At 45.3% G+C, this 22,318-nt stretch overlaps 1 long non-coding RNA gene across 1 annotated transcript; it reads left to right on the top strand.

The window, feature by feature from the left end:
- The first annotated feature begins 17,272 nt into the window (after positions 1-17,272).
- On the top strand, positions 17,273-20,847 carry LOC119362204. Its single transcript, XR_005173192.1, has 4 exons — positions 17,273-18,100; positions 18,209-18,364; positions 19,109-19,208; positions 19,910-20,847. It is a non-coding gene; the product is annotated as an uncharacterized LOC119362204 (long non-coding RNA).
- The last annotated feature ends 1,471 nt before the right edge of the window (positions 20,848-22,318 follow it).

Raw genomic sequence — 22,318 nt, 5'->3', positions numbered from 1 at the left:
AGGGACTTATTTTAGTCCGACTAAAAATAGTCTCTTTAAGAGGCTAAAGTTCCAAGCACCCCTGACTAAAGAGGGGCTAAAACTAGTCTTGAGACTAAAATTTTTAGTCAGGGGTACCCCTACTAAAATGTGGATTAGTCCTCTCTCTCCTCATTTAACTCCTCTCCTTTAACACAGGCGAGTTCTGGATTGGAGGGTTTGGATGATAATAAATGCTCATTAACTTGATTTTAGTCTCTTTAGTATTTGGATCCAAGCATGGGTGAGGCTAGCAAGTTTTAGTCCCACTACTTTTAGTCATGGAACTAAAACGTATCCAAGCACCCTCCAAATCCGGAAGGAAATAGGGTCCAAAGTAGTCAAATGATTGAGATAGAGCATTTTTTGTCAATCTAATCCTGCCATCCATACACCTCTTTGGTTTAGAGTTAGTTCAGGGTTAGAATCTAACTCTAACCTCTAACTGAGTTAGAGTTCTCCTCGTCTCGGTTCATCGCCAGCATACTTTCCCCATTCCTGTGTTTTCAGTATCCTGCGAATCAAAGAGGCCCTTTTTTTGCGGGAAAAATCTAAGAGGCCCTTAGACTGGTTTAGGTCCGGTCATTTTTTATAAACGTGTTATGTCCAAAATTTAATGAACGTGCTCCGGTTTCCACGAAAATAATTCGGTTTCATGTAGTAATTCATTCATTCATTTATCCTTCTACGAGGGGTTTGCATGTAATTCGTGAGGTCTGAAATGTAAAGTACCCGACATATGCTCCGAGTCGTGCATGCACTACGACCCAGATGCTCTATGTCCCACATGTCGGCGAATGGGAGCACGTGGAAATATCCTAGGAGTACATATAGGAGGATAAATGCGTGAAAAAAAATATGTACTGTGAAGCATAGCCGCGGTTCAAAAAGGAGACCTAAAGTGATGACAGCTATAGGTCGCACGCACCCAACTAGTGGTACTAGACATACGACTAATTTTTTCCTCAACAAAAAAACAGGCACGAGTGCTCAATACTCCTATTCTATAAACACGAGTCCCATCTGACAACAGCGTCCGTGCTACAGCTATCTCTCCTCCCTCATTTCTCTCTTCTAATTCTAAACTCGGCCGACGCCCGGTGGGCCGGGTGGGTTTGCTCAACTGCGGCCCCACCTCACAGTGAAAATGTTACGACTGGAATAAAAATGTGTATACTCCCTCTGTTCATAAATATAAGCCTTTTAGATACTATTTCAAATGGAATACAACATACAGATGTATGTAGACATAGTTTAGAGTGTAGATTCACTCATTTTGCTCCGTATGTAGTAGTCATTTGCTGGAATCTTTAGAAAGACTTACATTTGGGAACGGAGGGAGTACTCTACTAATAAAACATTAAGGCCATGAGGCAATGCAGTGCTGGTTACAGGAGGCAAGAAGAAGAGATGCATCCATCGACGATGTCCACCTCCTCGACTCAAAGCGCCGGCCCACCGAACGGCGCCTAAGTAGCAGCGGCTTCCGTGGCCAGGTCGACGTGCTTTTGAACAATGGCGTCCAAAGATTCCAGCCGCTAGAAGAAGGCCAACGTCTTTCTGTCCTCACTTGCCTTATAGTGGCCTATGTAGACGGTTTTCTCGTAGACGTGGATGTGCAGGTCGACGGTTTCTTGCATGGCGAGGCGTTGCGCGGCGAGCACGGCCTCGAGGTGCACATTCTTCGTCGCGACCTCCGGCACCTGCACGGCCACCAGGGCTTGAAAGAGTTCGTCACCATGGAGGCCGATGAGGGTGGCAGGCAATGAGGAGCCTGGGCGTGCGGGCTGGAGCAGTACGACAAGGTTGTCCGCGTGCTTCTTGACGGTGGTGAACTTGCGGATGGAGTTGACCATCATGTCATCCATGCGAGAGGCGAAGCTGGCATCGGCGAGGGCTACGATGCCTGCGGTCGCCAGCACTGTCTGGAAATGCTGCGTGGTGCGGGGCCGCAGGCCGGCGCCTTGGATGATTTGGCACAGCCGACTGCCGCTCGCGTCCATCGCCCCTTGACTTGTGGCTTCTGGTCACTTGGTCTTGGATTGGAGTGAGCAGTGTTGCGCAGAGACTTGGGAGTAGATGGATTGGAGTGGTGGGGCGCCTTTATTATATGAGAGTCCAAACTCTGTTGCATTCACATCGTGCTGGCTCTATTATGCTTCTCCAATTAATTCCCTCTGCATGTAATTGAGGATGCATCATTGACCATTCAATGTCTCGGGAACCGTTATCCTCTCCCTCCTTGGCACTCAAGCACATATGGACCCGTCGACGACGAGGTGCCTATGGTGACTTCGTAAATTTCAAGATGATAGTGCCGTGTGTGTGCGTTCATAGGGGTGAGTGTATGCGCGTGTATATGAGTGCTTGCGTCTGTACTGTGTCAAAAAAGCGTAAATGCGCGTCAAAAAGAGACTAGTTAGTATACTCAATATTGTGCACCTCGGAGAGGAAAACGATAGAACTAGTACGTATTTATTTACGGTGCAGATTCACTCATTTTGCTCCATATGTACTCCGTCTCGGTGTAGTCTAGTCACTTGTTGAAATCTCTAGAAGGAAAAATACTCCTTTCTAGTTTACAGGGTTATACTAACAAGTAGTTGTACATACTAGTACAATAGTGGGCTCACATAGCAATTTTGTCTCATGCAACATTCGGTTTGCGCTTGGCTCTTCGCCTCTTTGAGAAGACGAACAATGATGTTACTACTACTTCTTATAAAGTGTCAAATCCACTGCTGCATGTCCATCCACCGCGAGTGGGACGGATAGCTTGTTGTAGAAGTACTACTAAGCAAAAGCCTGTCCTCGTTTGCGAGCAACCGCGCGCATGGGCGAGGGAGAAGGCGTGTAGTAAAATCAAGCTTCTCCTTGTTGTACGAGTTGACACGACACATCATAGCACTGGCCCCACATGCTTGCCTCTAAACATGGCTGAAAGACCTGCAATGTACAATATATTTGCTGCAACCTCTAACATTTACCCACCACAAATTAAAATATATGTGGTCGTATGCATCGTTCTGATGCAAAGGCCGGGGAGTCCCCCCTTTTCGAAAAAACAGATTAAAATATATATTACTGTCTTGACCAGATGAGCGTGCAAACTACAATCACCAGGGTGACAGGTAGGGCCAAAAGACTATATTTTTTTAAAAAAAAACTTCGAGATGGCCACATAGCATAGTGCCGACCCAAACAATTTTAAGCTTACATGCACGGTACACGCTATCCTAGACTACTCTACACATGAAACTGCCACACGAGCGTCCGGGCTGCGCTTGGCTCTTCACCTCTTCGAGAAGTCGAACAATGATGGAGTACTACTGCACTGGAGGAGTACTATAGTATGCTTCTGGCCATCTGGCACCGATTGAACTGTTGCATGTCCATTGCGTGCGGGAGGGAGAGCGTGTAGTGAAAGCTTCTCCTAGTCTTGCCAGCCACCACGCTCATGGGCGTGGGAGGGACGCTCCTGCCTTTGCATGTATGACATGTGGGCCCAACAGGTGGGTAGCCAACCTGTCAGACAGCCAAAGGCAGGTGCAGTTAAGTCCGCGAGGGAGAGGATAATCAAACTTCTCGTTGATGTACGAGTTGACGCGACACATCAAAGCACTGCACTCGATATATTTCAATAATTTGCGGTTACCGATGCATTAATTACAACGCATGCATGCATGCCGTGACTCTCCTTTTGATACTTGCATGTGTTGATTTAATGCACCTTGAAGTACAACTCCCCCCGATTCCTTTTACTTTGCGTATAACTTTTTCTTGTTTTTCTCAGATTAGTCCGCGTGTCCGCGTTGGTTTCCATCTGTGCCCCCGCTCGATTATATTTGCCCCCATTAATCGTGCCAGTTTCCAAAGCAGAAAATGGCTACAGGCAAACGCATGCAGCGCCGAATGCGGCTTGACTGCCTAGGGAAGCCAACTCAAGCGAAAAGGAAGGAGGACCAGACAACCATTTTATGTGCATTTATTGTCGATATTTATGCAGCTTACTCATGCGCAGGGGCAAATTTGTCCAGAAAACTCAAACTACTGCCTTCCTTGGTATGCGGGAGGAGAGTTATGCATAGAGTATAAAATATGTGACGATAAAGCTTTGTAATGCCCCAGCCCAAGCGAGAGATGGTTGTGCACGACGAGGGCGAGATCATGCAGACGGAACAGGAACCGACGAGGGAGCTCACTAAGGTCTCGATGGACCTCACCGTGCTCCACTGCCCCTTGTGCCTCCGCCCCTTGACGCATCCAGTGTATGAGGTTCGAATACACCTCGTCCGTTCGGCTGATTGAGCAAGGTGCAGGTTTCTTGATTGATGTGCTATTCTATTGATTTCTGCAGTGCAAGGGAGGGCACCTGGCCTGCGCGGACTGCCGTGTCGAGCGCCCCGGGAACCAGCGGCAGTGCCAGAAGTGCGAGCGCGGTGGTGGCTTCGACGTGCGGAGCACGGCGGTGGACGCCGTCGTTTCGTCGCTGAGGGTGGAGTGCCCGCACAAGGCTGTGGGCTCTACGTCACTTACCACAAGCTCGCCGATCACCAGAGCGTGTGTCTGCTCGCTCCCTGCAAATGCCCCGTGCCTGTCTGCGGCTACAAAGGCCCACCGCCGGCGCTCTACCACCACATCAGCAATGCGCATCCCATGCCCGTGCACAGGATCCAGTACAGCAAGGTGCTCCAGCTGCAAGTGCCACTATCGGAGCCACGGCTCTTGCTATTTGCGGAGGAGGACGACAACGCGTTTTTCTTGGTCGGCGGCGTGCTCGACATCGGCGCGCCTATCACCCTGTCGGTGGTCTGCATCAGAGCAGGGGCCTCCCCACTGCTGCACTACGTGGCCAAGCTATGGGCGAACGGCCCGTCGGGGGAGCCCAAAGGCACGACCGACGCCGTCAAGGTGGAAATGGAGGTGACAAGTAGCAAGGATCCCGGCGACGTCGACGTGCAGGAGCTGACCTTCTTCACAGTTCTGCCCAAGCTGCTGGTCGGGGCTAAGCTGGTGTCCCTCCACATTCAGATTGACAAGCTCATGTCCTAAATGTTTCTATAGTGCCTTCTGTTTATCTTAGTAATATGCTAATATAGGGATTACCTCGGTCTACTTTAGCTTAAGAAATGGTGGGTTTTGGTGGCGATGCAGCAATTACTTCGACATCAGATCAGTAATTTCCAATAGTCAAACGGATATTTTGTGTCCGTTGGATATAAAGTTCCTTTGGGTAAGAAGTACTAGATAAAAGGAGATGTATGTAGACGTATTTTAGTTCTAGATACGTCCCTTTTTATCCATTTTGATGACAAGCACTCCCTCCATTCCACAATACATGCCTTCCATTTATCAAAATATAGATATATCTAGACATGTTTTAGTATAAAGGTACATCCATGATAGAGCCAGTCGGATGGTTGAGAACACTACAATTCGTAGCTATAGATGCGTGTGTGACTCCCAGATGCAGAGGCCGGGGGTCATCATCCTCCTTTTCGAGAAGAAACAGACGCGTGTGTGAGAGGATGAGTGCGTGCGTGCACCTCTTCTCTTCCTGTATAATGTACTAAACTCAGAGTACAAGTTTTTGTGGGTGGCACAATGGTGCGTGCGAGAAGTCCCGAGAGATAGGTTTAATGGGTCTAAAAAAAGACTAGCCTATAGCTCGCCACGCGGCTATTCCTGTCGAATGCCCCATTAACCGTAAGATATGTATACGACGGTGCCAGTTATTGCACGTACACAACAGTAGAAAAAGAACTACTACACCACGGCCGAGAACACGTGCCCACGTAACGACATTCGAGAATAGTGTCGCACTTCGAAACTAGAACCGTCAATAAATTTTGAGCTTGCGTCTTGTCACATTCCAAATTACTCCACGCTATATTGAATTGCAAAACCTGTTCACACCAATCACAACCTAAACGGTTTCCCACTTAGGAGCGTATTAGTACTCGGTTATAAATACTAGTATGCCAAGATGACTGCACATTCCTCCTCAACTCCTCATCCACAAAAACAAACAAGTCATTCAGCATCCTTCCCTTGCGTCTGCCATGGCCAGCATGAGTTCTGGGTCAAGATATTGCCACCAGGCAGAGGCGAGTATGGATTCGGATGCACGAGAGATGCCCTCCTCACTGTGAAAGCAGCCGACATGTCCCGCCGCGCGGAAGTAGCAGCACAGAGGTCCCGCCGCACCGCTGAAGCAGCACGGAGGTCCCGCCGCACCGTCGATGCAGCAGACTGGTCTGGCCGCACCGCGGAAGCAGCAGAGATGTCCCGCCGCACCGCGAATGCAGCAGAGATGTCCCGCCGCGCCGCTACGGCCTGGGGAAATTTCTCGCGGGTAGGCGACGACTGTTACAGGCGCATGCATGCGATCGTCCATAGCCAGATGGATCATATCTCCGGCTGGGCGAGGTTGCAGGACGACATGAAAGCTTTGTTTGAACAGGCTACTGGCGTCATCCGGCAACTAAGTGAGGGCAATGAGAGGCTTCGGGCCGAGCGCGACCTGCTAAGCGGGAAGATCATCTGAAGTGCAGACCAGTAGGAGGAGACTAGTGTCTTGTTGAAGTGGACCGACATCATCGCCAAGAAACTTATGGACGAGAATGACATGCTCCGCAGCGAGCGCCAAAGGCTGGTGGAGGAATCCGTGGATGTTCTCAAGCAGCGTCTTCAAGACATGAAAGAGCTCATCATCGCTCGCCGCGGAGACTAGTTCCGGCGGCCTGCAGCAACGCATCAAGAAAGTAGATATCAGCGAGCCAGATCCTTGTCTTCCTTCTTCTTTTGCCCTTGTGTATTTCGGGCGTAACCGCATGTGGCTTTTTTAATTATCTTTCTAATTATGTAAGACAATTAATCGTCCTTATATATTCATCAGTCTTGCTATAAGTCGCAGTAGATGCTATATAGGTCCGTCGGATCTTACATTAAGATCCGTCCTTTCAAATTTTCTTTTTTCTCTCTTAAATCTCACTTGAGTGAGACATAGCCACGCCATTAAACAGAGGCTCGGGCGCCATTAATGGAGACCTTGGGAGATAGGTAGACAACAGATGGAGGTCAAAGGGCTCTCCTCCCGATAAGCACGTGCAGGGGTCTGATCGCACGCCTCTCGTACTCAAATAGCTACCCTGCACGGCGGCTCCTAGATAATAAAAAATGGGGACGCGTGGCGGCACGTAAATGGTAGTAAATAGAACGCCCACGGTTTCAATAATACTTGTGTTTCCGATTGTAACGTGACAACACTTGTTCCAAAATGGCTTTGTTGATTGTTAATGTGTGCGCCTTCGCAAACCGGACATGGCACCAAGCCAATTTTTATTATTTTCGTGCGTGTTTTGGATTTACAGGAATTAAAAAACTAAGTTTCTCAATGTTTCCAGCCCAGCCACGACTCCAAGAATTTTAAATTTCATTCCCATTTCTTGCATGGAACCTAGAAATTTACCCGAGGACACACATGTGATTTTTCAACCAACTTTAGTGCACTGGAACATGTGCTTGTATTTCAAATTTGAATTATGCACACAAAGGTGACACATTCCCTCTTAGAACCATGAGCCTTCTTGAGAGAAGCTCCGATTTGCAAGAAGCTTATACCCAAATTTGTTCCTATTCGGCCAATTTTTTTTACCACGGCATGGTACTACCATGACATGACACCATGCCAAGTATCATGATTTTAAAACCAAGTTTCTTAATGTTCTCGACCGAGCCACGATGCCCAGATGTTTGAATTTTATTCTCATTTTTTGCATGGGACCTAGAAATTCACCCGAGGACACAAATGTGATTTTTCAACCAACTTTGGTGCACGGGAGCATGTGCTTGTAGTTCAAATTTGAATTATGCACATTAAATGACCAAAAAGTCAATTAATGTGTAAAAAAGGCCAAACGAAGCCGGAATTTTTTCTAAAATTTAACAGGGCACTCATGTAGTTTTATGTTGTCTTTGTAAATAAACTCAAGGGGGACAACGTATATCGTTTCGCACTCAAAGGTGGCACGTTCCCTCTCAGAACCACGAGCCTTCTTGAGAGAAGCTTCGGTTTGCAAGAAGCTTAGACCAAAAACTGTTCCTACTCGGCCAATTCTTTCACCACAGCATGGTAGTACCATGACATGACACCCGTGCCAAGTTTCATGATTTTCAGACGTGTTTTGGATTTACAAGAATTTAAAAACCAAGTTTCTCAATGTTCTCGGCTGATCCATGATGCCCAGATGTTTGAATTTATTCTCATTTCTTGCATGGGACCTAGAAATTCACCCGAGGACACAAATGTGATTTTTCAACCAACTTTGGTGCACGAGAGCATGTGCTTGTAGTTCAAATTTGACTTATGCACATTAAATGACCAGAAACTCAATTAATGTATAAAAAATGACAAATGAATCCGGAATAATTCCAAAATTTAACATGGCACTCATGTAGTTCTATGTTGCCTTTGTTAAGAAACTCAAGGGTGGGGGGGGGGCAGTGTATATCGTTTCACACTCAAAGGTTGCACGTTCCCTCTTAGAACCACGAGCTTCCAAATCGGCCCAATTTTTTACCACAACATGTTAGTGCCATGACATGACACCATGCCAAGTTTCATGATTTCCATACGAGTTTTGGATTTACATGAATTTAAAATCTAAGTTTCTCGATGTTCTCGGCCGAGTCACGACGCCCAGATGTTTGAATTTCATTCTCATTTCTTCCATGGGACCTAGAAATTCAACCAAGGATACACATGTGATTTTTCAACCAACTTTGGTGCACCGGAGCATGTGCATGCAGTTCATATTTAGATTGCACTTTAAAAGTCCAGAAACTCAATTAATGTATAAAAAGGCCAAACGAACCCGAAATAATTCCAAAATTTAACAGGGCGCTCATACAGTTTTATGTTGCCTCCGTAAAGAAAATCAGGGGGAGGCAGCGTATATCATTTCGCACACAAAGGTGACACGTTCCCTCTCAGAACCACGAGGCTTGTTGAGAGAATCTCCGATTTTGCAAGAAGCTTATACCAAAACTTGCCCCAATTCGGCCAAAAGTTGTACATATAAAAACAGGGTTTAGATTATCCCGAACATCTCGCTACCTAGACCAATAATGTACTATGATTTGGGGTTTAGATTATCCCGAACATCTCGCTACCTAGACCAATAATGTACTATGATTTGAATTCAACATAAAATGGATAACAATATTTGAATTGGAGAGCGTATGGTACATGTAGTTCATAGTGAAATATGATTACTGCTATATGCATGCTTTTTGTTATCAAGATAATATTTAAATTATTGTATAACTTGACAAAAATTGTATTCAGAGAATTGATTCAAATTTAGTCCATATGGTAGACGACAATATATATGTTCACATGGTGGAGTAAAATGTTCATATATGATGGAAGATCAAAATGTACGACTACATCAAGTATAAACCACAAGGTCACCTAACGATATATTCCAATTCAACATAACCTGGATTAAAAAATTGAAATTTGAGATCCTAGCATTTGTAATCATATAAAAAGGGACATTACTCTTTCTTTTGGTGGGAATTGATTTGTTTTTTGTTGTTGTTGAGGGAAGTGCGAATCGATTTGGTACTGTGCACGGTAATCTTGTTCTCCCGATTTTTTTTACATTTTTCTTGTAGTTTTTTCAATGGCATCTATAGCAATATAGTAAAAGGGGACATGATTCTCTTGTGTCTTGTATGAATTGTTTTTTTACACGTTAATTTTGTTCTACTGAACAAGGAATCCACACCGTGTTATCCTGAAATTTTCAAGCTCGAGTATCTTTTGTGTCACCTGCTTTGAAACTCCCGCCTCTTCAACCCGCACCGCGCCTTGTTATCCCGAAATTTTGACGCGCGCGAAAACTCCCTCCTCATCCAAAATTGGTCCCGCAGCCTAGACTCGCGAAATCCCCCTTCTACCCCTCAGCCAGAAATGAAGCACCACGTCGAGGTGTCAAAACCGGTGGGGGTACGCTGGTAACTTACCCTACATTTTGGACAAGCGCGTCCCTAAGCTTGGCTCCCCCCCTTCGCCCCCCCCCATTCGTACACCGAGGCCGCCAAAACCCACGCTCCTCCGTTGGCCTCCCGACCGCCGCCCAGCCGGAGACTCTTCCTCAACTCGTCGTCCACCGCAACAGCTCGCCTTCCCTCATCCACCGCACTAGATGAGGATCCATCGTCGATCTTGTTGTCCCGCCGGATCAGCCGTCCCGTCCTCCACCTCCAAGGAGCTTCCCCGACGTTCGCCTCGTCTATCGCGCCACCTCAATCCCCACAGCGCCGTCTTGACCTGCCCCACCGGAACCGTAGCACCCTCACCAATTTCTTCGATGAAGCAGAGGCCAACTCGGCGCCACTAAGGAGGTTCTGCACCCACCGCTACATTTTGTCTTTTATTCAATCTCACGGGGTTGCCGGTGCTCGATACCCAGCAGACATGGCGGGTCTCCATCGACTACGCCGTCGCCGAACACATCATCCACGGCGTCTCTCCCCCATGTCGTTGCTTCCTCGGTGGCGACTTCCACAACGGCACTAGCTGCAGCTGCTCCGGCTCTCGCTCGCGTTGTGGCTCTGTTCTTGCTGTCGATCGCGCTACTACACTGCTCTTGCTTTCGTTCGTGTTGCTGCTCTACTCTTGCTCTCGCTTGCGCTGCTGCTGCTGCTGCACGACCTCCGGCAGCTACAGGAGTTGCTGCTTTAGCACTCGCTCAGGGTGCTACTGCACGACTTGCTCTCTGCTAGTGCGTTCCCTGCTCGAGCGTCTGCTGATTTAGATCACTGCTTCTCTGCTACTAGTGCTCGAATGCCCTAAACATCTATTGCAATGCTCTACTACTAGTTCAATCAGTTTCGACAGTAAAATTCAGTTTTGATTGTAAAGTTCATTTTCTTCAGTTATGTTCAGAGTGAACAGTACTTATAGCATCTGTCGGAGCGGCCGTGGCACGACTGATGCGTTTTACATCTAGCACTTTTTGGTGATGCATTTTACATCATCTATCGCAGATGATATTAGGGTCCCACTTCAGATTAACGTTGTCTGTCTTATCCTGCTTCAGCCTCGTCACCGTACACCTCACCAGGGCTGCTCCAACGACGGATCCGTCCATCACAGCGGAGCAGTACCCTCGGCGCCGTTTCCAGAGGCCTCAGATCTTCTTCCCTACCTTCAACAGTCACACCAGCATCACAATCCTACACGTCCAACCCAATGATGCTGAGGTCCACAAGGCTATGCCAAAGAGGTTGTACACTCGCCGCATCACTTTGTTACTCTGCATTCATGTCGATCCCTCAGGGATCCTTTGCTATGGAACTACTATTCATGCAAATCTGTTAGAAGGAGTGGAGCAAAGCTAAACTGGATGTTTTTTCCTTTGGTGTCTCTTTCGAAGAAAAAATGTAGGAATTTTATTCACTTGGACGTCCTTTTGAAATTAATATGCATGAAGAACAGAACTAATTGCATTACTGGCATAATAAGATGCTTATTTTTTCATTTTCATGTGGTTTGACTTTAATTTGACCATGTTTCTCCATTTCTGTGTTTTCCAATTCATGTGAACCAAACACCCAGGTTGACGGAAATCCTATGTTTCCAAATGCCCTGTTTTGCACGTGCATTCCTATCCTATCCCTGTGTTTTTCCTGTCCCCGCGTTTATAGAATCCTCCAATTCTAAGGAGCCCTTACAGATTTACTTCATTTTCAGATAGGCGTCAAAGAAAACTTTGTGTCTTATGTCCTGCTCCTGCCGTGCCGTCATCCACCCCACCCGAGGTGCACCGTCGACAGAAGTGTTCATAGCGGCAGAGATCCCCCCTGCAGACTTTCTTTCACCGCCTCAGATCATCTTCCCCGTTGCCAGCAGCCACGCCAACTGCATTACCATCATCGACTAAGCAGATGAACCTGAGGACTACACAGTTCCGGAAGAGAGGTTGCAGTCTTTCGTGCTTGCTTACGTTATATATCGGTTATTATTACCTGCTACTTTATCGTTCAAACATGAGTTTAGAAATGCCCATGGGTCTCATATCGAGCTAGCAACGAATAGTATCTGTCTACTATCTGGTTCATCTGGGGTCTTCTATGTGGTTCATGTTGGGTGGGCAACAAACTATAGATGATCCATTGTCTATCTTTTTAAACAGAAGCTATAATCTACCTGCTATCATTAGTTTTGGATCCATCCACTCGTTTGCTACCATCAGTCTTGATTTTTGCATGCACCCCTTAGGTCTTACAAAATCTAACTATTTTTTATTATGCGTGTCAGATATTGTACACAATCGTACTAAACATGTAGAGAAAAAGAGAAGACCGTTGCGTGGGTATATAATGTCATGCAGACGCTGCTCCATGGTGGGCGAAGTGCCCCCCCTCCTGCATTTCCAGATTGTATTCCAGAGGATGATAACTGTTCAGATGGGGATTCAGAAGGAGCCGACCACGCCTGTTTACCACCTGAGGTGTTTGCTCTAACCTGGCATGCTGATGTTGGTCATATCATGCATATGGCGCCTTGCATTGCTTACATTATACCTCTTATATGTCATCAGCTTAGTTTATATTTGCTTTGTGTGAATGCCACCTGTTTGGTTTCTATATCATACTCCCACCATTCCTAAATATTTTTCTTTTTAGAGATTTCAACAAGTGACTACATACGAAACAAAATGAGTGAATCTACACTCTAAAATATGTCTATATACATCCGTATGTGCTAGTCCATTTGAAACTCTAAAAAGACAAATATTTATGAACAGAGGGAGTATATGGGAATTATGCAATGCCATCTTCATTAGACAGGCATCATATACGTGAATCATGCAATGCCATCCTGTTTAGCCAGTCATCGTATATGTGAATTGTATCGTGCCATATTTTTTTCCATAATGTATTCCATTTGTCAACAATGTTTATACGTTCATCTACTCTTCCTGTGCATAATCCATTTGAGTCGGTCATGGGAAAATCTGGAGTGAAAACAAGGTCTTCTGAGCAATTAGTGCTACCTGTCGATGCAGATTTCTTGCTGGTTACAGATAGCTCCTCAGAGGAGGATTCAGAGACAGATGACCAGTCGTATCCCCCCCCCCCCGAGGTGCATGATCTAACTTCGCTGGGTTATATTGCTCATATCATGCATATGGTGTCTTGCATTGCCATGCCATCTGCTTAGATTAGACATCCTTTGTGTGAATGCCTCCTGTTTGCTTTCTGTATCAGATATGTGAATTATGCAATGCCATGTTTTTCAGCCAGTTATCATATATGTGAAATATGCACCACCATGTAGCCAGACATCATATATGTGAATTATCTCATGCCATATTTTTTTTTCATTACGTATTCCATTTGTCGACAATTTGTGTATATTGAACTATTCTTCATGTGTATCAGCCATTTGGGCCGGTTATGGAAAAATCTGGAGTGAAAACAAGGTCTTCAGAGCAAGAAATGGTACCTGTTGAAGCATATATCTCGATGGTTACAAGGAGCTCCTCAGAGGAGGATTCAGAGATAGATGACCAGTCCTATATCCCACTTGAGGTGTATGCTCTAAGTTGCAATATTTTATATTTCTCATATGATGCATATGGTGTCTTGCATTGCTTAGTTTAGACATCATATGCATAATATGGAATTCCATCTGCTTAGTTTAGAGATCATACATGCGAGTGCCAGCTGCTTAGTATATGAATCAATTATGTCAATTATATCATGCCATCCTGTATACTTAGACAACATGTATGTGAATTATTTCATCCCAACCTATTTTAGAAAGACATCATATAGTTTTGTCATGTCATCCTGTTTAGGTACTCATCATATGTTGAATTATACCATTATATCCTGTTAAGTTATCCATCATATATATGAAACTATGTCATGCTATCCTGTTTAGTTAGGCATCATATATGTGAAATTGTGTCATGATGTCCTGTTTGGTTAGACAACATATATGTGAATTACCACATCTGTCTATCATACAATGTCTATACGTTCAATTTATTTTCTTGTTTATCAGCCATTTGAATTGGAGGGGGTGATGGCAGTATCTAAGGGAGCAAAAACCTATTCTTCACAAAAGACAGTGCTACCGGTCGATGCAGATAGAACCATGGTTGTACTGGCCCACAAACTAGCCCCACCACACATAATCGAGACTCTTCCAGATTGCACACTTACACCGTTGGACAGAGAACCAGCTACAACCCATCTAACCGCAACCCCAACGGATAGTAACCCACTTCTAGTTGACAAAGCACCATGTCCACCACAGAGTACCCCCACACGAGCAGTTTGTAAAGCTACTGTAGTGCCCAAAGCACGAAGACCACCACAACTAACCCAAACTCCATGTTTAAAGCAGAAGAGCAACTGTTCTCAGGTCAGATTCCATAGCTATGGTCCATACTCCTTTGCTATTACATCACTATATTTACTCATACCAACTACTTTCGAATTTGAAGGATCCTATTGAAACTCCAATGGCGCAATAGGTATGTTTTAAACCTATTTATTTAACTAGATTGCTGTTCTAACTTCTTGCTCTATGTTGTTTTCAGTTTAAGTTGTATAAACAGTTATGTTCTCATGTGATGCACATTAAAAGTGCTGCCAATGCTGTGTAGTTTCTCACACTTATATTCTGTCTATGCTGATGTGTCTTAAAAATATATGAGTTGAACTGTGTCTCTATCTTGATTAGGCAACATAAACTAGAATGATATGGACAATACAGTGACCATAGTACATAGATATATGTTTGTTTCATGTTGTTATCCTGTCCACCTTACTACTGAACCGGTTTACCAAGATGAGTTTCGTATACTACAAGCTAAACATGTGATGTGTCTGCTTGTTTCTCTTGTAGTATGCAAACATAATATTGGAGAAGAGCACCCCACTATGCAATGGTAGAGAAAGTAATGCAGATAAGGTTCAAGATAGTGAGACAACCCTGTTGGTCTCCAAGAAAGGTGATAAAAACGATCTTGTAGACAGTGAGAAAACCCACAGTCCTGCGTTGATGTAGTGTTCGAGTTACTGGCCAGTACTGCTGGCACAAGCTCTTCGAACTCGCTGCCTGAATCACTTCGGCTTCTCCAGTCTCAGCTACAAGTTGAAAGGCATCAGTCAGCTATGCTCCGGTAAGAAGCCGAAGGACTGAGGAAGTCCCTGCAGAATTCAGATGCGTACTTTCTTGTGCAACAGCAAGCGCTAGAGGATTTAAGCGTCAAACAAGAGAAAGTTAATAAGCTTGCTAAGCATCTTGCCAGCATTATGGGTACCCAGGATATTGTTTCTTGAGCTCTTCTGAAGTGGACTCAGTTCTGGACTTGTTTTGCTGCGGCGTTTATATGCTACTTTGTTCCCTATATTTGCACTGGTGGCGAACTTTGATGCCCAGCGGATGTAATATGTGTAATAGCTGTGATAGCCTAGCATAAGTTGCTTGCTGATTTATTTCCTTGTTGTCTTGTTTATTTGTTTGCTTGTAGTCAGTGCAGTTCTGTTTCCGCGGTTTGCTAGGGGCCGCAATAACCTATTTTTTAAAATTAGGCCACAATAACCATGGGCTACATATTTACTATAGTGGCACTAGGACTCCTACCGGCCATAGAAACAATGGGCCTTCTACGGGCCGTAGAAACAATGGGCCTTCTACGGGTCATAGAAACAATGGGCCTTCTACGGGCCGTAGACACAATGGGCTTTCTACGGGTCGTATCATCAATGGGCCTTATATGGGCCGGCCTATCAATCGGCCAAACATGGGCCAATAATAGACCGCATTATGGCCGTAAACGGGCTAGAGTTGGAATCGTCCGTTCATGGGCCGACCATAACGAGCCATCGTTAATAGGATGTATTTGATGACGCTATGAAAACGGCCCAACATATTAACGGGCCACAAATGGGCAGACTGTAACAACAGGCTGAATTTGGCCCACATGCAGAAAATGACAGTAACGGGTTGTAAGTAACCGAATGCTGGAAATGAGCCTAAGAAATGGGCCCTGAGAAGGCTGAAAGATAACATGGGCTGGAAACGACCTAATGGAATAATGAGCCGTTAATGGGTATAAAGTGATACACTGTTCATTACGGGCCAGTTCCACCACGACCCGTTAATGGGTATAAAGTGATGCACTGTTCATTGCGGGCCAGTTTCACCACGGGCCATCAATGGGCCAAGAGTTACAAAGGGCCTCATATGGGCCGAAAGACGTCATGGGCCATACATGGGCCAGAAGTGAAAACGGGCTGGAATCATAATGGATGGCCCAGATGACGCTACTGGGCCTAATTCAGATAGGGTGTAATGGGCCTTGGATTAGCGGGCTGTAAATGGGCTATATGCGAACATGCCGTTAACAGGCATTCCATGGGCCGGCCCGCCACCTTTTGACCAAGTCAAACAGGCCGGCCTTTTCACAGGAATGGGCCTCTGTTGGGCCGTGCCACGTGTCGATGTATCATAGGCGCCTTATGTCCAATGAGTGGATGACATCTGTCCCAACGATGAGCCGACACGTGTTTCCTCCAGCCAATGATGATTGTACACATGGAAAATCCCCATTGGACGGGGCTATTAACGGGTTATCGGATCCAAAACCCGACCCGATAGCTTAACGGCGTTCCGTTACGGTGGATGCCACGTGTCGGTCACCCTTGACGAAAGCACTTCCGTGACGCGTGATTTATCGTCATGGAAGTGGACACTTTCGTGATGATAATTTTGGTAGTGTCATGGAACACTTCTACGATAGCACATGTATGACTATCTTGATTCTGTCATAAAATCGTCATGGATGTACATGCATGACAAAAAACGCGACCTACTGTGACAAACACGTATCATCACGGAAGTGTATTTTTTTGTAGTGTAATGATTAAAAATAGCTACAAAGATAAAAAATTGCATGCAAACTGGCTATCATCCAGAAAATATGGTCTAAATTGATAGAAAATTTTAGTTGTGCCATTTTGCAAAATATTTTTGATAGCTGCTTCACAAAACCTTCCTAGTTTTAGTACTTAGAAATTATACTAAATCTTAATTTTTCTGAACCAATCAGAGCTCTTCACACGGATCACCCTCCTTAGCCGATCTGGATTGTCCACATATGACGGATCCAACGTCTCTCAGGTCCCCTCTCAACCCGACACAACCCAAACCCTAGCAGCCCCCCTCTCCTTGCTCGATCCAGATCTCGCTCCCCTCGTCTCCCACATCGCTGCCGCCACCCACCACGATCCCATCCCTCCCCTCGTCTCCCTCCCAAACCTTGCCGCCGGTGGCCTCTCCCCCTCCTCTCCGCTCCCACCATCTCCTCTAGTGCCATCTCCCTCCTCATCGAGGGCCGACCCCTCTTCTCATCAAAAATCTCTCCCACTACGGCCACGCGCACCGATCTCCCTTGCTGAATCCCCAATCCCCCTCGTTCCACCAAGAAGATTCCCTCTTGCATTCGCTCCACTCTATCCCCGCCTCCTCTCGCTCCGCCAAATCGCCGGCGGATCTCCTGCCGTCTGGAGCTCCCCCTGCCGAATCTGACACGGGATTTCCTGCCGTCCAGAGCTCTTTCTCTCTCTCTTCTCCGAGCCAGAGATCTCAGCGCGATTCCGGGCCCCGCGGCGAGCTGGGACTGCCCCGGTGGCAGACCCACCCAAATTCCTATCACCCAGCCCCAGCCCCACCGCCGCCGCCGCCGCTAATGACGACCTGCTCTTCCCCAACCCCAGCCCTGCCGCCGCGTCCCTCCTCCTCTCCCATCGCCGTCGAGACGCGCACGCGACCATCGTCCTCTCCCACCGCTGCGTCCCCTTCCACCCAACCCTAGCCAATCTGATCCAATCCCCTCCTCCTTCCACCCCTCCAGAGCCGCGGCCATGGCGACCGAGCTGTCGTCTCTACCTCCATCCCCTCCCTGCTCGCGACCATGAAGGGCGGCCACGGAGACCATACACGCAGCAGGCTGGAGGCACAACATAGGCCTTGAGGACGGAAGAAGGGGTATGTATGAATCTGATCTGCGGCATCCCCTTCTTCTTCTGTTTGATTTTCTTCATCTCGAAGTCGACGATCCACATCTGATCCGTTTGCTTGGTTGTGTGCGTGAAGTTTGGGATGCCCCTCGACAAGTGGACACTCTGATTGGTTGCGAAGGCTAAGGTGAATGCGTACGTCCGATTCATCTTCCCCTGGCCTGGATGGGATTGGATTGGATTGGATTCATGGGGATTCATTCTTCTTCCACTCCCATCCTCCCAGTCATAGGTAGGTGTTCTCTCTCGCTCTCCGTCATGCTCTTTGTAGGAACATCAGAGGGTTCTTTGAGTCCCTACAGAAATCATAATTGAGACACTTGTCCTTAAAAGTATAAAAACATTTGGTTCAGTTAATTGATGAGAAGGATCCGTTGATACTACATCATTTGGTTCAGTTAAATGATGATTTTGCTCTGCAATTATTAGCCAATGACATTCACTAGCTGATAAGGCAATGATACTTGCTTCTACGCAGTAGAAAAAAGATTGTTATAGTTAAGTTTGAATCTGGCGAACAGTGTTGATATTTCTGTTATAGTTAAGCTAGACAAGTTTGCATTAGAGATTGTTAGATGATCTTTGGATTTCTAGGCAATCACTTCAGTTTCCAAGTCACTTCAGTCAGTTCTTTGGAACTGAGCTGCAGACTTTGTTCTGGATTTTTATTGTGTGATACAGTTAATATGATATTGGTATTCCTCGAGTTGATGCTTTACAAATTGAAAAGTGCTAATGTTGATAGTGCTGTCAAAATCTGTGCCTTTCTGGTACCTTGTAGGCAGGCCTTTGACAGCTGCTCAAGCTTCACTGTTGCTTCTGCTGTATATTTTTTGTAACCCATGTTTCTACTTGCAATCAGCATACAATTTTGCATCAAATGGTTAAATGTTTCCACATTCTGTAGGATTAGTGCGTCCTTTTGCTTGTTGCTAGCTGTAGGATCTGACTTTTGGTTGTTGTTTTGGTGATGTAGGCCAAGGGAAATGACTACCGTTCCAGGGTCTCCGGTCTGGGAGCTCGTGAAGAAGAACAACTACTTCTTGATCAAGCAGTTCGACAACAGCAACACCAAGGTGCAGTCGTCCAACAATAACTTGGTTCTGATTATCTTCTTAGTGATGTTGTCTACTTCTGCTTGTGAAGTAGTATTGCTTTATCCAACCATGGATCTCCTATATACTGTAGTCCTGCCATGCAATCTGATCCTGACACAGAACATTACTCTGTCTAACCCATGTCTGATTTATAACATAGTAATATTGTGTAGCTTGATTATTTGTAAAATGGCGGGCAAATGCTGCTGCAAAGATATGAGTGGTATATGTGCATGCATTTGACAATATGATTTCACATGTGTGTTTGAACATTAACCATATAGATTATGGTACTGTTAATTTGGTGCAGTTGAATGAGTGCTTGGTGCTGATATTTTCTTAAATGAGCATTATTTTGTCTTATAATAGATTGATTTGCACTGTTTTGGTTAATCATAGTCCCACAACCGTATGTGATTTAATTTACTAAGATGTTGTTGTAGACTTTGTTGCTAGTTATTTAAGATCACTTAAGATATTATATAAACATCATGTTGTGACAGTGGTCATCGTGTTAAATAAATTGTAACGCTGGTAGTCTAGTAGAAATTTTGATCAAATTGGAACTTTCATATGCTTATAAAGCTTTCCTATGAAAATTCATAGGGATTTTAGCATGGCTGCTATTGGCCCTTTGTATTAATATGTAATTAGTGTATGTCGGACTGGTTCCTGAACAGGAAGAAGGACTACAAGGACGTGAGGTTCTCCCAGGTCGTCTCCAACGCCGTCGACATGAAGCTCAGGGATGACCTTGAGAGGCTCAAGAAGATCATTTATAACCTCGCCGTTCCCTGTTCTTTCCCCCCCTTACTATTGGTTGATATATGACTATGTGTTAGATTCAACTACTGAAGATGCTTGCACTTCATATCAGGACTAGAAGTTTGTGTCTTGCCTGGTAGTATACAGTTTAATTTGCTATTATTAGCTAGGATTGTTGATAGACTTAATTTTCTGCTGGAAGTCAAATCTCCTAAACACTAGAATGCCTGAAATGTCAGGGTAGGTGCTTCATTCTATGTACCGTTCTGGTGTCTGTGCATGTATGGGCTAGCTTTTTGTGTAGAATAGTGAGTTGATGCTTCTTTCTACAGAAATACAACATGTTAGCTCTATGGATGTTTATTTACCTGCAACTTCTGCCAGCTCTAACTTGGTTATATAACAATTCAGTTCAGTCAAATCTTTGGGGTATTGATACACTACTGTGCAAGTTCTATGGTATGTGAGTTCCTTCTATTGCTGCAAGCATTGACACAATATGTCATGTGCAGGGAGCTCCACATCCGAGTCTCATCCATCCTCGGCAGCAAGGAGCTGGGCCAAGGGAGCAAGCAGCGCTGCTGGTTACTTGGGCCAGATCGAGTAAGATGGTGCACCATGGCGTGTGGCGGCCTATTTTGCTTCCAAGAGCAGTACTGTTTATTTGAAATGAGATGTACTCGTCTACTGCCTAGTAAACAGTACTGCCTAGTACTGTTTATTTTGCTTCCAAGAGCAGTACTGTTTATTTTGCTTCCATGGCATGTGGCAGCCTATTTTGAATGATTGTCATGTACTGTGATGTAGTGAGCTGTAGGAGTGAAATGAAATCTTATCTGCTGTGTATGTGTTATTTTCCTGTAATATGTTGCGTACATTTTACTTGAACATTAAATTCTCCAGAAAATGTTCTTACTGGACCCGATAGTGGCCACGACCCAAATATGCCACGGACAAAAATAACCTGGGCTGAAAAGCTATTCAAGTACTATAAGCAGGCCTTGACTCAAATAGAAAATAGAAACAAAAAGGAAACGAACTATGTGGAAAGGCAAGGGCCCATGATAGAAAAGACCCAAAAACATGAAGGAAAAAATTCAAAAACATGAAGGAAAAAATTCATAAATTGGCTGAATTGTTGGGCCTGGCCCATGTAAAACACCCAATCGGACCGGGCTGAATCTTGTGAGTGACCTTTTCAATTGGTCGCAATTTAGCCATGTCAGATTGGCACGTCGGATCCTACGTGGCCTGGGCAGACAGCTAGTGACCAAAACAAAACAGTAGGCATATTTTGGTCGTAAACGTCTACGACCTTCTCACAGAGAAGGTCGTTAATGTCAGTTTACGACGGTCAGCTTTTGACCTTCTTCTTTTTGTCACAAAAAAGTCACAAATGTAAAACAATGACCATTAAGTGACCAATAGTGGTGGTCACAAGTTGACATATTTCTTGTAGTGATGATGCCCTCGTCTGAAGCTGAGTCGGCGTACTGGTGAGAGTTCTCGTTGTTGTCGTCATCAGACCAGGACACCATGGCGACGCGGCGGCGAACGAGCGAGAGCAGAGAGAGGGAGAAGGCCGAGAGAGAATGAGGACTGGGGGGGCTGCACCGATTCGGGGGTGTTTGACCCGAGCGGCTCGAACCAGTGCGGGGCACAGCATCTAATGCTGTCTGACGGCTCGGACGGAGCAACAGTGCTGACACGTCGACAAAAACGAGGCTCACATGTCATAATCTGACTTAAAATGACCCAACCGACCGACTAGTGTTCTTTTTGCAAAAAATTAGGAAAAAATAGTGCTTTTGGGAACAATTACGTAGACTTGTGGTCCTGCAAACCTACCTTTCAATGTCGTGGTTTATTGCAATTCACTCGCCTACGATAGACCAAAACTATACCAATGGTACGAAAATCAACTATATGCTTATTGAACCCTATTGGTAGACATATTGGAAGTTCACATACCTATGCTTAATTTGGGAGCAAACCTCGCACAAAGCTCATTGACTACCTACAAATGTCGAAAGTTTCATCTTCTTGAATAGAACACTGTATCAGAAGGAATGGTCTAGAGATAAGTAACATAAGTAGAATGGCCATGCATTTTAACATTCTTACCTTCGGGGTGCACGATGACCACTTCAATACATAATTTCTTCTTAAGTTATTACAACTGTACAAGGAAATGTTTGATCTGACCATTCTAAATAGCTAAGTAAAACACAATTGGTTTTTTCAATATAAAAGCGGGTTTGCTATTTCACATCTAGATGTGAAATAGCTATCTCGCATCTAAGTCCATCATCATTTTGCAAAAA

This window comes from Triticum dicoccoides, chromosome 2B, assembly GCF_002162155.2.
Source record: "Triticum dicoccoides isolate Atlit2015 ecotype Zavitan chromosome 2B, WEW_v2.0, whole genome shotgun sequence".
NCBI lineage: Eukaryota > Viridiplantae > Streptophyta > Magnoliopsida > Poales > Poaceae > Triticum > Triticum dicoccoides.
Note: the sequence above shows the minus strand (reverse complement) of the source record. Positions and strands in the feature narration are given on the sequence as shown.